This window comes from Equus asinus, chromosome 4 (genome assembly GCF_041296235.1).
Source record: "Equus asinus isolate D_3611 breed Donkey chromosome 4, EquAss-T2T_v2, whole genome shotgun sequence".
In the NCBI taxonomy this organism is placed as follows: domain Eukaryota; kingdom Metazoa; phylum Chordata; class Mammalia; order Perissodactyla; family Equidae; genus Equus; species Equus asinus.
Window position 1 is genome coordinate 59,054,108 of NC_091793.1, and position 16,391 is coordinate 59,070,498.

Sequence of the window (16,391 nt, forward strand, 5' to 3'; positions counted from 1 at the left end):
ACTGCCACCTTTGGGATTTACCGCGTCAGAGGTAAACGCCCCTGTCTGTTTAAATTACTGTAAGTTGGGTGTTCTTTCGCTTGTAGCTGAAAGCAATCTTGGGTGACACATCTGGGGGCTGGGCAGAGCGCTCCTAGAACCCAATGGGGCTTCTGAGGGGCCTCTCTGAATTCCTTTTATTGTCCCTTCAGGATACAGGAGAGGAGCCAGGAGGAGAAGGAAGCAGGAGCAGCCCAGGGGCGCGTCTCCTTCCCACACTCAGCCCCTGTCTCTGCCCTCCCGGTGCTCTGAGTGCTGTCGTATTCAGCTGTGGTGTCCTCATCCTCACTAAACCCAGAGTGGGACTGGGCCCAGAAGGAGGAGGGGGCGCCTGTGCATGCACGTTCTGCTTGGTTCTCCAGTGGTCACAGCCAGCCCTCCTACGGCCAGTGGGTGGCCAAGGTTGGGGTGCCCCAGCACCTTGTGGGAGAGCACAAAGGCCATGCGCCCTGTGACCCCATCAGGGGATCCCCAAGTCCACCTGGTGAGGAGGGGGCTACTGTGGGGGAGATGTCTCACCTTCAAATCACAGGTGGTCTGGCGGGCGCACATTCTCAGTTAGAAATAGTGTGGTGGAGCCTCCCACAGTGCAGTGGGAGGCAAGAGGGAAAAGCTAACGTTTCTTGAGTGTATGTTTGTACTAAGACTTGATGTTGGAGCCTCTACTGCTGCGGCAGAGGTAAGGAAAAGAAAGGCTGTGCTGAGGGAAGAAGCCCACGTCACATGTCCTCCGGGAAGCTGCTGCCCTCCCCTTAGCTGGATGGAAAGAACCGTAGTGAAAATGCCACTGGACACTCAGGCCCAAGGGCACTCGGAGCAACTGAATTGAATGAAAACAGGAGTGTTTAAAATATGCTGTAACTTTTAAGAAATTTCAGTTCACCAGAAGTTCCCCTCTTGCCCAGCCCCCTCCTCTGAATTCCCGATCATGTACCTCACGTCACACTGGGGTGTCTGATAGGCATCCTGACTCCTGGCCCTGGCCCACACTGACCCTCTCATGATATGGTGGGGGGGACCTAGGTTACAATCCCCCCTCTGACGTGGGCCAGCTGCCAGATCTTAAGGAAATTCCTTCAGCTCTCTGCGCCACCTTTTCCTTGGCATGAAATGGAGATGGGGAGAACTCCTTGGTAGGCCGGTTGTAAATATTACATCATACAGTGGAAGAAAGTCACCAGGGGGGTTGTAAACATTCCATGATATGACCTAAGAAAGGCTATGGCAGGGTGTCTGGGGTGGAGGAGATGCTTACGCCTGCAAATCTCAATGGCTCCGCCTGGCTCCCAGGCCAGGGCCGCCTCACCCCTCTCAGTCTTCACCAGTTAAGATCAAGAGAGCTGCTGTGATAGATGGTGGCTGCTAACACCTTAGCATTTTTCTCCTTGCTCACATAAAGTCCAGTGAGTCTGTGGAGGTGAGGGGTGGAGGGTGCTTTGTGGTGTTATCCACAGACCGAGGCTGGAACTCTGGATGGAGCCCTTGCCATTCTCATAGCCCAGCTCCCAGATGCCCTTGGCATTGCTGTCTGGCTGCAGACAGAGGGAGAGAGAGTAGAAGACGTGGGTGAGGTCACATAGCACACATCGCCTCCACTTCCTCTGTGTCACACCACATGAGTGCAGAGGCTGCTGGGAGATGTATTCCTAGTGTGCGCCATGGGAGGGGTCTGGAGAGCAGCTCACCCGCCTCCCCGACAGCATTGCTGTGAGAACGGGGAGCACGTGCATGACGACACTTGGGTTTCACGCTGTGAGGTGTCCTGCCTGCTCATGCTCCTGGACAGAGCAGCCATCTTTCTCTGTCTACTGAATTAGAGGGGCTGCCTTTCTCGGGGCAGAGTCCGAACTCCCAATTTGTAGGAAATGCAGTTTTTCTCCCCAGTGGTGAATAATGCGATTTCCAGAGACTTCAGCAAGGAGTTCTCTGCACCCTGTGACTCCTCTTTTGGGGAACTGCGGCAGTCTGCGTCCTGCTCTCAGGATGGGGCCCTGAAGGACACTGATAAGACTCCATGCCCAGGACTTTTCTTTTATAGTACAACTAGATGCTGACTCAAGGTTTTTGAGGAAAATCAGATTTTTGGAGACTTGCTCTGGTTTATGCGTGCTTCCTCAGGAAGAAGACAGCCTGTACCTCTTACCACGTGGACAGGAAGTCTCCTTCCTTGTGACCTCATTTCGCATTGACATCCCTGGGAGCACACGGTAGAGTCAATATCTTGAATCTTTTAAAATTAAATTCACTCCCTTTAGGGAGCCAGATAAAAGGATGATTTAAAGACATGGAACAATTTGGATTCATTCATTTTTGATATTTGCGTTAAATTCTAGTAAAGTGAATGTTCCACACAAACAAAATCATTTATTTTGAGAATGATTTGCCATTATTTCTAAAAACGTACTTATAAATCTGCTCTAAATAGTTAAATCCTAAGAACATACTTACAGATCTGCCTAAATGATGACTAAATCCAAAATTCAAAGGGTGTGTCCTGCATGGGATAATGGCTGTCTAAAGTGCCCGGTCGTGTTTTCATTGCCCTCTGCTTACTGTAGTAGATCAGCCTAAAGGCAAAAACTAGCACTAATAGGGTGGGTACCTGAACACTGAAATCACAGACATGACTTTGAAACTATTCTTCAAGAAAATGTATGTCACTCCACAAGAGGCCAGTGTCTCTTTGTCTGGGAAACATCTGGGTGATGTGTTGCACTTTTTCACGTCTATCTGACCAGGTTGCCCCAGTTTGTGTCTGTCATCCTCGTGTCATTAACAGAGCCTCTGTTCACTCTCAAAGTGTCCCGTTTGGATGATATGTTACATCTGACTGATATGCTATTAGTGGGCATAAAGTGACCTTTAAGAAAAAATGACCATTTATCCTTTGGGAAGACTAAAGTCATTTTGAGAAACATTGACTTTGTTTTAAAAGAGTTCAATACTTTCAGGCACATTGATTTTTTTTAACTTTATTTATACATATTTAATTAAAATAGAATAGACATAAATCAAAAAGAAGAAAAAAATGAGGTGAAGTGTCACTGCCATTTTGTTTGCAGGGAGGAGTCAGGACATGGAACAAATTACCAGGGAAACATTCTATGACCATGCCAAAGAAGCAAGGTTACATAATGCTAAGAGTAAAATGCCCAAATTAGGTATTATCCCACTTAATCTAAAAATGAAAGAAGGGAGTCAGAAGTTTGTCCTATTTCCTATATGAATTTTTACATTAAATATATAGTGATTCATTTCTCAGAAAGTGATACCAGTAACTTTTAGAAGAAAGAAGTTTCCATTACACAATGACTAGAAAATCTCAAATGCAGCTAAGCAGCTATGCTATAGCTCAGTATCTCCCAGTTAACTGCTCTGGGCTGCTGAACATTTCAGTTAATAGAGAACTGCATGGTGGGTTTCAGAAAGGCAGCAGTAGTTACATTTTGGCTTTTATTCTAGATTCTTAGCATAGTTAAGGCAACAGTCTAAGCATATTGAGTGAACGTCGTTAAAATTTAGTGGTAATCTACACAATCTCTTGCAACCTACATACACTGTCTAATGCTTACAATGGAATGAAACCAGTGTTACTTACTTGGTGTTTTACACACACACACACACACACACACACACACAAACACACAGAACTAAAAGAAAAAAAAACTATCGAAAGCAATCATTCTAAATGTGCTATGGTAAACAGAGTAAAAATGCAAATATCCCATAGAACTAAAGTAATTAAACAGCACTACTTGATTTCTAGGATAAAGGTAACTGGTTCTAACACAAAGCTAAGCCTGTATCAGTCATCCTAATCATAATGGCTTGTAAAAGCATCAGGTTTCCAGTAGAGAAACTATTCTATGAAAGTCAGTAAATGTTTTCGAAGTTTCACATTTGTAAAACCAGGATAAGGCTATACAACTATCTTGAAGTTTGAACAAGGTATCAGATCAAACAGTAAGACTCCCAGCCATGATGTAAGACAGAAAGGTCCTCATGCAGCATATGCTCTCTGGCTCCTAGAAAGCTTCATGTGCATAATATAAAGTTAAGTTGCCAAAGAAGTAAACTGGAGAAGTTCAGCGAAGTTTCCGTTGTGCCATGACTTTTAAACCTCAGGAATGGTGTGATCTATCAGGCTTTTCATAATGCTTGGTGCCATCCGTTTAATAATATGTTCAAAGATAAAAGCAGGCATGATTGTAATAGTAACCACAGTCTCAGATGTTGACAGTATGCCTGCAATTTGAGAGTCCTTCAGCCCAATGACATTCTGTCCATTGATCTCACAGATGTTATGTTCTGCGAGGAGACCATTTCTGGCTGCAGAACTATCTTTCACTATGGATGTTATTTTTCCATTTTTAAAGATAAAACCAACATGTCCAGTACTATCCTTATGCATGGTAATTGTTCATTCGAAGGGCCTGTCACGAATAGCCATAGTAATCTTCTCTCCAAAATCCTGTTTGAGCACCTTGTGCGATTTATCAGAGCTCCAGCCTGCACAGTTTTCCCCGTTGATCTGGAGTACTTGGTCCCCAAACCTCAGGCCAACCAGCAAGGCTGGAGAATTTGCCTGGGCTAGCTGCACAAATATTCCGTTGTCTCTTGCTTTAAGCCTGAGCCCAGTTTTTCCATCTTGATCCTTACACAGGATGACTTCACGAATCCCTTGCTTAATTTCTGCTCTACGAATCCCAACATCATTGCCAGTTACAGGAGCCACCATATAGTTCTTACTGGAAGGTCTTGCTACCAATTGTCCCTGAATTGGTGCTCCAGGGACCATGGCCATATTTGCACATATTTCTTCATCATTTAAACTCAGGCCCATGTACTGAGAGAGCTCCAGATACAGCTTAGGATAGAGATTTCCATCTTGAGAGATGGGAGGAGCAGAAGCTTCAGACAAAACTGCTGGGTTGGCAGGGTTTGCAGAATAGGCAGTTGAGCCTGAATTACTTTGTCTACCTTCAGGTCTTCAAGAGATGGGTACAGAGACATTTTTGCAGGATTTTTCTAGGCCGCTGGGATCCACTCGCCGCCGCCTCGGTCACTCCAGCCACATTGATTTTTGACGACATGAATTGTATGTATAAAGAGTGTTCCATAAGATCAGAGAGACTAATTGAAAGCACGTGAACCAAAAAGACGTGGCATCCAATACAGCAAAACTCGCTCCCCGCCCTTCAGACCTGGACGCCGCACTTCTACTTCCTGGTTCTCTGGGCTAAAGAAGACCTGGCTCATTCTGAAGGCATTTCATGAGGAGAAGATGGAGTTGATGGTCGTGTCACTCAAGCTGTGTCTTTCCTCTACCTTTAGTTGCCTTTTCAGGAGACTGGCAGCACCTCCCTCGTTAGCCTTGGTGCTTTCTGCTGTCCACCGACATGTCTTGCCTGTAGCCACCTTTTGCCTGGAATCTTCAGTGGTATCTCTGCCTCCAGTGTCCTCTGCCTTGCTCCTCAGGATATCTATGGCCTCAACAGAAGATGTGGGGGATCTGCTGAGGGAGATCAGGAGGGAGAGGTGGATGTGGGCCCTTACTCAGGGCCAGCCCAAGTACACTGGAGCCAGCAACTGGAGTTGGAATTCCAGCGCCACCACCTACTAGTCTGTGACCTCAGACAGGCTGCATAACCTCCTTGTGCCTTCAGCTCCCCACCTGTCAAATGTCTAATAACAGTTGCTGCTTCCCAAGGGGGTCATGAGGATTAGACAGATGAGTTAAGAGCTGGCAGGCATCGAGACCATGCTCAGTGTAGAGGAGGAGTCACCCACACGCCTACCATCAAGTCTGCTGCATTTAACCCACAGCCCTGGCTGGAGGAGTCTCCATTGGTCAGACGAGAACATTTAGGTTCAGAGAGACAGAGAGACTTGCTGGATGCTGAGAACCTCTTAAGATGTCACTAGGCAGGGCCCAGGACCCCAGGGACAGAGAAGTGTCTGGGGTCCAGGAGGAGGGGAGGTCGCATAAGTCCCTAGGTGGAGTGCCTGCTTGTTCCCCTCTGGAAGTATCTGCATGCAAGGCACCCTCCTGCCTCCCAGCTCACACACGCCCAACATGTTTCTGAACCCAGGGAAGGAGGGCCAACTGGCGGGTGACTGGCGGTCTGGAACCTGATCTCCAGGTGGCATAGCCCAGCAAGCGGTGGGCTTGGGTTTCCCTGCTACCCTGTGGGACCTCTGGCAGGCTCTCTCCTGCCTTTGCCTCCCTCATACATCTTTCTCCACCTGGGACCCTACGCCCAGTTCCCCTGACCCACCCCACCCTGTTTTCTGCATGGCCAGTCCTGCCCAGGTCCCCCCCTCCTCACCCTTGCTGATGCCTGTCATGGCAACATATATTCCCCCATAATCCCACAAGACTGTTAGCTGCTTGAGGCACGAAGCTGGGACTATTGCTCTGTCTGCCCAGCTCCCTGCCAGGGCCCATCCCAGTCCCTGTTTGCCAGAAGAACGGATCTCATCACCAGAGCCCCAGTGATTATATTCGACATATGGAAGACACCAGCCCCCACTGCTCATGGTTGGGAGGATAAGTAATTTATCATAAGGACCATGCCTGCAACATACAGGCTCACAACAAACACCCACTGTTACTCTTATTCCTGTGGTTCACAGAGAGACACAGTGGCCACCTGGGGCTCCCTGGCTTTTCACCTTCCCCACCAACTTCCTCTTCCCATGTGCTCACCGTTTCTGTGAACCCCAGCCCCTGTGGTTCGTTGGTTGGTCGGAGGAGGTGGGAGTGATGGTGGAGGGCACTGATCTGGGCCTGCAAGATTTCCAGCTCACATGGAGGCTTTTCTTCAGGGTAAACTATAATCTGTCATAATGAAGCAGCTGCTGGGTGTAATTCTTGTTCTTTCCGGCACCTGAGCTTCTCTTGAAAAGAACAGTCTTGACCACGAGTGGCATTTGAACTAAGGACACAAAACAAGTGATGCAGTGAGGCTGACAAAAGACAGTTATTTAGAAAAGCTTAGGTAATTACTGCCATTTGCACAAGATTGCTGCTAAAACAGGCAACTGTGAAAGCTGAGAGTTCGCGAGAGTCTAAGGGTTTGGTGTGTCTCTGGAGTTAGGGGTCTGAGCTCCAATCCTGGACCACGGGGCAGGTCCTTCCACCTTGCTGGTTCCCAGTTTCCTCTTCTGCAACTGCTGCTCAGGGACTGAAATGACAGATGCACAAAAAGCACAGGGCCTGGCCCCACAGGAATCACCAGCAACCTATACTTGCAGATCTTGACAGCCCCAAGTGCTTTCACCTTTGTTAGCCACAGCGTTTCTTCTGGCTTTGTAAGACTCCTGTAAAACGCCTAGCGCAGGAACTCTCCCCTCTGCTTTTTAGTGGGACTAAGCGAGAAGTTCAGGGTAGCTGAACACAAGACCTGCAGCAATGACACTGGAAGTCAGCTTGACTGAGTCCTGTTGCCTTCTTTTAAAACATTTTTAAAAATTGAGGTAAATTTCACATAACAGAAAATTAGCCCCTTTAAAGCGACATTTTTTAAAAATGACACTTTTTTTAAAGTGACTTTTAAAGCGAACCCTTTCTAAAGTGACACTCAGTGACATTTAGTACATGCATGAGGTTGTGCAACCACTACCTCTATCTAGTTCCCAAATATTTCCATCACCCCAAAAGGAAACCCTGTCTCGTTCGGCCGTTGCTCTCCGTTCCTCCCTCCCCAGCCCCTGACAAGCACTGTGTGTTCCGTCACTATGACTCACTATTCTGGATATGGCCTGTGGATGAATGAATGGCTGATTCAGCTGCACAATGTTTTGAGGTTTGTTTGTGTCATGGCGTGTATCAGCACATCAAGCCTTTTTGTGGTTCAATAACATTCCATTGCCTGTACATACTGCAATGTGTTTATCCATTCATCCATTGATGGACATTTGGGCAGTCTCTCCCTTTTGGATGTTGTGAGCAGTGCTGCTGAGAACACGTGTGTACGTGTATGAGTACCTGTTTTTACTTCTTTTGGGTATACAGAGGAGTGGAATTAGTGGGTCCTGTGGTAATTTTATTTAACTTTTTGATAAACCACCTAACTGTTTTCCACAGTGGCTGAATCGTTTTACCGTCCCATGAGCAGTGTACAAGGGTTCCAATTTCTCCACGTCCTCACCAGTACTTGTTATTGTCCATTTTGATTCCAGCCACCCTAGAGAGTCTGAAGCGGTACTTCACCGTCATTTTGATTTGCTTTCCCTAGTGACCAATGAACTTGAATGTCTTTTCATGTACTTCTTCGTCATTTCTATGTTCTCTTTGGAGAAATGTCTGTTCAACTCTTTTGCCCATTTAAAAAAAAAATCAGTTGCTTCTAATTTAATTGTATTTTTTATTGAGGTAACATTGGTTTATAACATATAAATTTCAGGTGTATATCATTATATTTCAACTTCTGTGTAGACTACATTGTGTTCACCACCAAAAGTCTAGTTGCCATCTGTCACCATATAAATGTCCCCCTTTACCCTCCCCTCGCCCCTTCCCCTCTGGTAACCACCAATCTATTCTCTTTATATATGTGTTTGTCTTCCACGTATGAGTGAAATCATACGGTATTTAGCTTTCTCTAACTTATTTCGCTTAGCATAATACCCTAAGATCCATCCATGTTGTTGCAAATGGCACGATTTCATATTTTTTAATGGCTGTGTAGTATTCCATTATGTATATGCAACACATCTTCTGTATCCATTCATCTACTGATGGGCACTTAGGTTGTTTCCAAGTCTTTGCTACTGTGAATAACGTCACAATGAACATAGGGGTGCATCTATCTTTTTGAATTATTGATTTCATGTTCTTTGGATAAATACCCAGTCATGGGATGGCTGGATCATATGGTAGCTCTATTCTTAACTTTTTGAGGAATTTCCATACTGTTTTCCATGGTGGCTGCACCAATTTACATTCCCATCAGCAGTGATTGAGTTTCCCTTTTCTCCATATCTTCTCCAACACTTATTTCTTGTGTTTTTAATAATACCATTCTGATGGGTGTGAAGTGATGTCTCATTGTGTTTTTGATTTGCATTTACCTAATAATTAGTGATGTTGAACATCTTTTCATGTGCCTCTTGGCCATCTGTACATCTTCTTTGGAAAAGTATCTGTTCAGATCCTCTGCCCATTTTTTTTTTTTAAAAGATTTTTTTATTTTTTCCTTTTTCTCCCCAAAGCCCCCCGGTACATAGTTGTATATTCTTCGTTGTGGGCCCCCCCAGCTGTGGCATGTGGGACACCGCCCCAGCGTGGCTCGATGAGCAGTGTCATGTCCACGCCCAGGATTCGAACCAATGAAACACTGGGCCGCCTGCAGCGGAGCACGCGAACCCAACCGCTCAGCCACGGGGCCAGCCCCTCCTCTGCCCATTTTTTAATCCAATTGTTTGTTCTTTTGGTGTTGAGTTGTATGAGTTCTTTATATATTTTGGAGATTAATCTCTTATTGGATATATGATTTGCAAATATCTTCTCCCAATTGGTAGCTTGTGTTTTTGTTTGGTTTATGGTTTCCTTTGCAGTGCAGAAGAGTTTTAGTTTGATATAGTCTCATTTGTTTATTTTTTTCTTTGTTTCCCTTGCCTTCTATCCTTGAGCTCGCTAATTCTCTCTTCCATATGATTTCCTCTAAACTTTTTAAGGCATTCATCTCACTTATTGAGTTCTTCAGCTCCAGAATTTCTGTTGGTTCCTTTTTAGAGTTTCAATCTCTTTGGTAAAGCATTCCTTCTGTCCTTTGATCTTCTGCCTGGGCTCACTGAATGGTATTTCTTGTAGCTCGTTGAGTTAACTGGCAGGGGTAAGGGGAGGGGGAGAGTCGGAGAGGGAGTCAGGTTGGAGGGGCACCATCTTAGCTGTTGCCTGTTACCTTGTGGCCACAGGTGCTACTGTGGCTGATTTGCTGGAGTCCCACATGCAGCTCTTCTTCTCCTCATCAAGTTCTCTGGCGCTGGGGGTGGCTGGCTTAGCCACCACAGCTGGGGACCCAGGATCCTGGGCTCTGCCTCTGCTCTTCTCCTGTTCAGCCTCCTCTATGTGCTCCAGTCCACCCACTGTTGTATGTACCAACGTGGGGATCTCTCCAGTGTCCTGATGTGTTGTACAGTGTAGCCTTTGTTGGGTTATGGATGTTTTACTCGCTGTTCAAAGGAAGAGACTCTCACAGTGCCAAGATGATGACATCTCTGCTGGAAATTATTTGATTGGCTATAGCTTAAGCAGTTGCCTTATTTGGGGAAACCTCATAGAGTGGTGCTCAGTGTGGGAGGGCTGGTGTGGTCAATGTGAAATCACTCCTCTTACCCTTCTAATGCAATCCTTCTTGGTCTCTGTGGTCCACGGGGGTGCTTCAGCCTCACCCCTGGGTTCTGGGAATTTCACAATGGTGTCTTGTCTATGGGTAGTTGCTAGTAGGTCTTCTTGTGAGGGAGACTGAAGTCAGAATGACCTATGTCACCATCTCTATCCTCACTCACATTTCATGAAGCAATTTTATGCAAGCTTTTCACGTGTATATTTTTCATAAGCATCCTTATTATCACCAGAGTCACTTAAAAAACTTATTTGGAAATACTTTCAAACTTACAGAAAAGTTGTAAAAATCAGACTAGAACATAGGATATCCATATACTCTTTATCAAGATTCACCTATTGTTAACCTTTTTCTCCATTTGCTTTCTGTTTTACTTTCTCTAAGGCATCTAGTTATTTCTAATACTTAGGTATATATTTCCTAACAAAAGGCATTCTTATATACTCTTCAATACAATTATCAGCTTCATTAAATTTAACTTTTTCCAATCTATTGGAATCCTTTATCCTCATATACTGTAATTTTGTCTAATCTAATCTAATCAAAATCATATTCCACTTTTGTCAATTTTCCAAACAATGTTCTTTATAGCATTTTCCTTGCTCTAATATGGGATCCAGGCTAGGATCAGTTATTTCATTAAGTTGTGGTGTTTTTTAGTTTCCTTTTATCTGGAACAGTTTGCAGACGGTAGATTGTGGGACTAAGCCTCTGTAATCACATGACCCAATTCCTCAAAATAAATCTCTCTCTATATATCTTCTATTGGTTCTATTTTTGAACCCTGCTTTTTTAAATAGAAGATTCCTTATTTTGGGTTTGCCTAATCTTTCCTTATGGCTATATTTGGGTTATGCATTTTAGGCCAGAATGCTGGAAAAGTGATGTTATGTCCTTCTTGGAGCATCACGTCTAGAGGCATATGAAATCTATCTGTTCCTCAATGGCACTATTAGATTTAATTACCTGGTCAAGGTGTTGTCCCATGTCTCCATTCTATCGTAACAGTTTTTTCCTTGTAAATAATATAATAAGCAATCTATAGAGACCACTTTAAGGCCATGTAAATATCCTGATTCTCGTCGAAATTTCCGTCATATTTAGCATCCGTTGATGCTGCCTTCTGTCCACTAGCTGGTGGTGAGCATATCCAGGTTGCAACCCAGGTATCTGGCTGTGGGACCTGTGCTCTTTCTGGATGAAGCCCCTGCCTCTGTTCACTCTGACGCCTACATTCACAGCAGTCATATGGCATCCTCTCAGCTGGGGAGCGATTCATATACCTAGAGGCTGTATGAAGACCCCAGGAGGATTTATGAAGTCCAACAGAGTGAAAAACCAACCACCTCTTCAGTAAGCCCAGAAGGAGCCTTCACTTCATCCTCTTTAGTTGATTGGGGGAAAGCCTTCAGCAGAGGAGAGCCCCTGCTCTGTCATGGTCAGCCAGCATCCTCTCCTTGGCCAGCCCTTATCCATGGTCCCCTGTGGGTGCTCTTCACTGACCAGATCCCACCCTCTATCCGAGCCTTCATTAGTACTGTCAGAAAAGTCTTTAGTTTTTGCTCATACATCTCTCTAAAGCTCACTGTAAACAGTCTTTACTCTCACTAAGGATGTCTGGCTTCTCTCCCATAGACTCTGCAGAAATGATAGCCATTTAGAATTCCATCTGCTTAATATCCCTTCCCCCCACATGTCTAGCACTTCCTGGCCCTCTATTCTCTGGAAAATCTATTTAGCAATAAGCATTACTTCCTGATTGGGCTCAGACCTGAAGTCGGAGTGTGGACATTCCTGGGTAAAACTGTTAAATGCCCCTCCTTCTGTTACCTCACAGCAGCTACTTAGGTTGTGCCCTCCTCAAGACGTCAAGGCAGGGTTGTGTAAGGACAATGACAATGGTAATTACTACTTGTGTTTTGGAGCGTTCTGTGGTCTAGAAACTGTGCTGCTAGGCATTCAACTTACATTTTCCACAGTTGATCCTCATAGCAATTTTGCAAGCTAGGCTTCCGTCTCCTGTCTATAGAGATAAGAAAACTAATGCCCAGTGAGACTGAGGTTTTCCTAGGGCACACGTCAGAGAAGCTAGTGTTTTGGCGTGGTGTGTCTTGACTCCAACACCCAGGCACTTTCCACTTCTTCACGGTGCTTCCCAGGTTGAGATGTTCTGTTTATGTTTCAATAAACCAATGTCATCCTATGCTATCTACTATATTTATGAAATTCTGCCAGAGTAAGTGTACCTATAGTAAGTCTAATATATGGTCTTCAGAGTTACCTACATCCTTGAACTTCTCTATATTAACGTGGTGGGAAGAGGCTGAGAAAATTCCCATCATGCACTGCTATACCTGGATGGACAGAAACGACAGTAACTGAAGTTATAGTTTTTATTAAAAAAAACAGAAGTATATGTATTCAATTCTTCAGAAGCATTTTGTTTCTTATTTCCAAGTCTCACTGCAATTACTAGTTAATAAAAACGTGTTTAATATGCTGGCAGAAAATTGATACCATTTCCAATCTGTGCCATGAAACAAATAATATGTGAGGAGAAATTGAGCTCTCTCATTTCAGAAATGGGAAATGGATTTTTAAAAGTTCAGATCACTACCAAGGGTAACTTTTTTATAATAAGTTTAACACTGACCTGCTCACTGCAAAACTTTGTTAGGGAGGATTGTTACTTTTTAGACAAAATAAAGATGGAATATATTCTAAGAACTGTCTATTTTAAAAGCCATTGTGTGTGTAGGTCCAGCAGTCTGCTCCTGCCCAGGGCCAGGGCAAGCCTGGAGGACCTCTGGCACACTGACCCGCGGGTTTGTTTCAAAGAGGATGGAAGGACAGGGGTCAGTGCAGCTGGGGAAGCTGCTTACCCTCCCGGGAGGCAGTGAGAGCTCTGTGCACACACAGCTCAGGAGTTTGAATCCTGGCTTCCCTTTCTAACAACCGTCACATTCTTGGAAGTAGAGTGTGCTAAACACCACTCACGCTCACCAACGCCGGGCTCTCCATTCTGGGCACATGGGACAGTCGTACTTCTCGGCCTCCTTGAAGCTAAGCATGGCCATGTGACTCGTTTGGCCAATATCAGAAATGAAAATTACCAATATCAGGAATGGCAAATGGAACATACCTACATAATCTGAAGCCATTGCAAAGATCATAAGAAATATTATGAACAACTTTATGTCAATAAGTGTGGTAAATTAGATGAAATAAGTTTCTTTCTTTTTTTTTTAAAGATTGGCACCTGAGCTAACATCTGTTGCCAATCTTCTTTTCTTCTTCTTATTCTCCCCAACGTCCCCCAGTACCTAGTTGTATATTCTAGTTGTGAGTCCCTCTGGTTGTGCTATGTGGGATGCCACCTCAGCATGGCCTGACCAGCGATGCCATGTCCACTCCAAGGTTCCCAACTGGGGAAACCCTGGGCCTCCAAAGCAGAACGTGCGAACTTTACCAGTTGGCCATGGGGCTGGCCCCTGAAAATTTTCTAAAAGAAAAGACATAGCTTACTAAAAATACCATGAAAAATGGAAATTATGCATTTTCTTATATTTAAGATGGAATCCTCAATTAAAACTTTTTTCATTAAAAAATATACAGGTTCAGGGGCTGGCCCCGTGGCCGAGTGGTTGAGTTCGCGCGCTCCGCTGCAGGCGGCCCAGTGTTTCGTTGATTCGAATCCTGGGTGCGGGCGTGGCACTGCTCATCAAAGCATGCTGAGGCGGCGTCCCACATGCCACAACTAGAAGGACCCACAACGAAGAATATACAACTATGTACTGGGGGGCTTTGGGGAGAAAAAGGAAAAAATAAAATCTTTAAAAAAAATACACAGGTTCAGATAGCTTATCTGATGAATTCTTCAGAACATTTTGAGAATAAATAAGATAAATATTATGCAAAATATTCCAGAAAATAGAAAAAGTAGGAATATTCTTAACTAGTATCATGAGCTCAGAATAAACATCATATCAATATCTGACAAAGACATTTAAAGAAAGGAAAATTACAAGCCAATTTTACTCATAAATATAGTTGCAAAAAGTCCTAAACTAAATATTTTCAAGAAAGGAAAATGTATCATACTACCTAGGTTTATTTAAGGATTCCAAGATTGATGTAACAACAAATTAATGCAATTCACTATATTAGTAGAATAAAGGAGAGTAATCATATGATTATCTAAATAGAAGAGGAAAAATCACTCAATGATGTTTCAGTAGTCATTCATGACAACAGCTTTGTTTTTTTTAAACTGGAGGTTTGTACCTTTTGAGCCCATTCATCCATTTCTCCTTCCTCCACGTCTTGCCTCCAACAACCATCAATCTGCTTTCTGTTTCTATGAGTTCAGTTTTTAAGATTATACATGTAAGTGAGATCATATCAAAAGCCCTTAACAAACCAGAAATAAATGGGAAGTTCCTTAATATGATGAAAAGTAAGTTAAAAAATAATTATAGTAAAATCATACTTAATGGTGAAATGTTGAAAGTTTTCTTCCTGGGAATGGCAACTAGAAGGGAATGCCTGATGTTGTCCCTTCTACCCAGCATTGTTCTGGACGTTCTACCCAAAGTAACACTGATGCATTGGAGAGGGCGAAGGGACATTTGACTTTCACTGTGCCACCCCTCCCCCAAGGTGCCACAGCTCAGTGCCAAGATAGCCCTTTTCAGCCTGTGATTTCTCCTGCAGAGGGAAGTGAGAGCATGTGAGTGAAGGCCTGGCTCCCCATGTTGTGTGGACACTGCCAAAGAGACCCATTTCTCTCTTACCACATTCAAAGTCATGAACTGCACGATGGGGGCCGAATGAGTGGCTGGGAGAACAGCGGCCAAGGCTCAGAATAGAATAAATCAAAGGGACATGGTCCCACTAACCTGGCCATGAACTCATTCAGGAGGCCCACTTATGAGCCACTTGGGGTGCTTTGCTTACAGATCCTCCCAACTGTCCCACTGGTATTCTCAGTGCTCTGCACACCTCATCCATACACTCTTCCCCTCCTGACCTGTGTCCAGCTCTTGTGTGTGCTCCCAACAGCACAGGAACGAGCCTTTGCAGTTGGGTGGTGAGCAAGTACAGAAAGCCAGCTCAAATCTGTGGGCCTGGGAGAAACCACAGACTTGAGGATTTAGCCCTGCCCTAGGGAAAGCAAAACACCTCGTCTGGGTTTGCAGGAATAAAAGAAGGCATACAAGCTTAAGAATTCTGCCACAGAGGGAACAAGAAGCGTAGAGCAGGTGCACCCAGAGAAAAGGTCTCAGAAATCCTCAGGCCCTAGCAGGGCTGACAGCAGGTATTGCTCTCCTGAAGCCAGTCAGTACAGACAGGAGGAAGCGACTCTTCTTCAAATGCAAAACCTTAAGGAACATGAAAAATCAAGGAAACATGACAACACCAAAGCAACACTATAACTTTTCAGTAACCAAACCCAAAGAAATGGAGATCTGTGATATACCCAATAAAGAATTCAAAATAGCTGTTTTACAGGAAGCTTAGGCCACTACAAGAAAACACAGAAAGACAATTCAATGAAATAAGGAAAATAATACACCAACAAAATGAGAAGTTTAACAGAGGGATAGAAATCATGTTTTGAAATTATCCAGAGAAGAAAAAAGAAAAAAGAGTAAAAAAAGTGAAGAAAGCCTACGCCACTCAGTGGTGAAAGGTTGAAAACTTTCCTGTAATATCAGGAGCAAGACAAGGGTGCCCACTGTCAGCACTCCTGTTCAACACAGGGAGTCCTAGCCAGACCTACCAGGCAAAAAACCACAAAACAAACAAACAAACAAACAAATAAATGAGATGAAAGGCATCCAAGTTCAAAAGGAAGAAGCAACATTGTCTCTGTCTTCAGATGACTAGATCTTATTTTCTATTGAAAACCCTAAAGACTCAACCAAAAACCTGTTAGAACTAATAAACAAATTCAGTAAAGTTGGAGGATACAAAACCAACATATAGAAATCAGTTGCA

At 44.2% G+C, this 16,391-nt stretch overlaps 1 pseudogene; it reads right to left on the reverse strand.

The window, feature by feature from the left end:
- Positions 1 to 3,771: 3,771 nt before the first annotated feature.
- Positions 3,772 to 5,052, reverse strand: LOC106827541 (syntenin-1 pseudogene; annotated as a pseudogene).
- Positions 5,053 to 16,391: the final 11,339 nt, after the last annotated feature.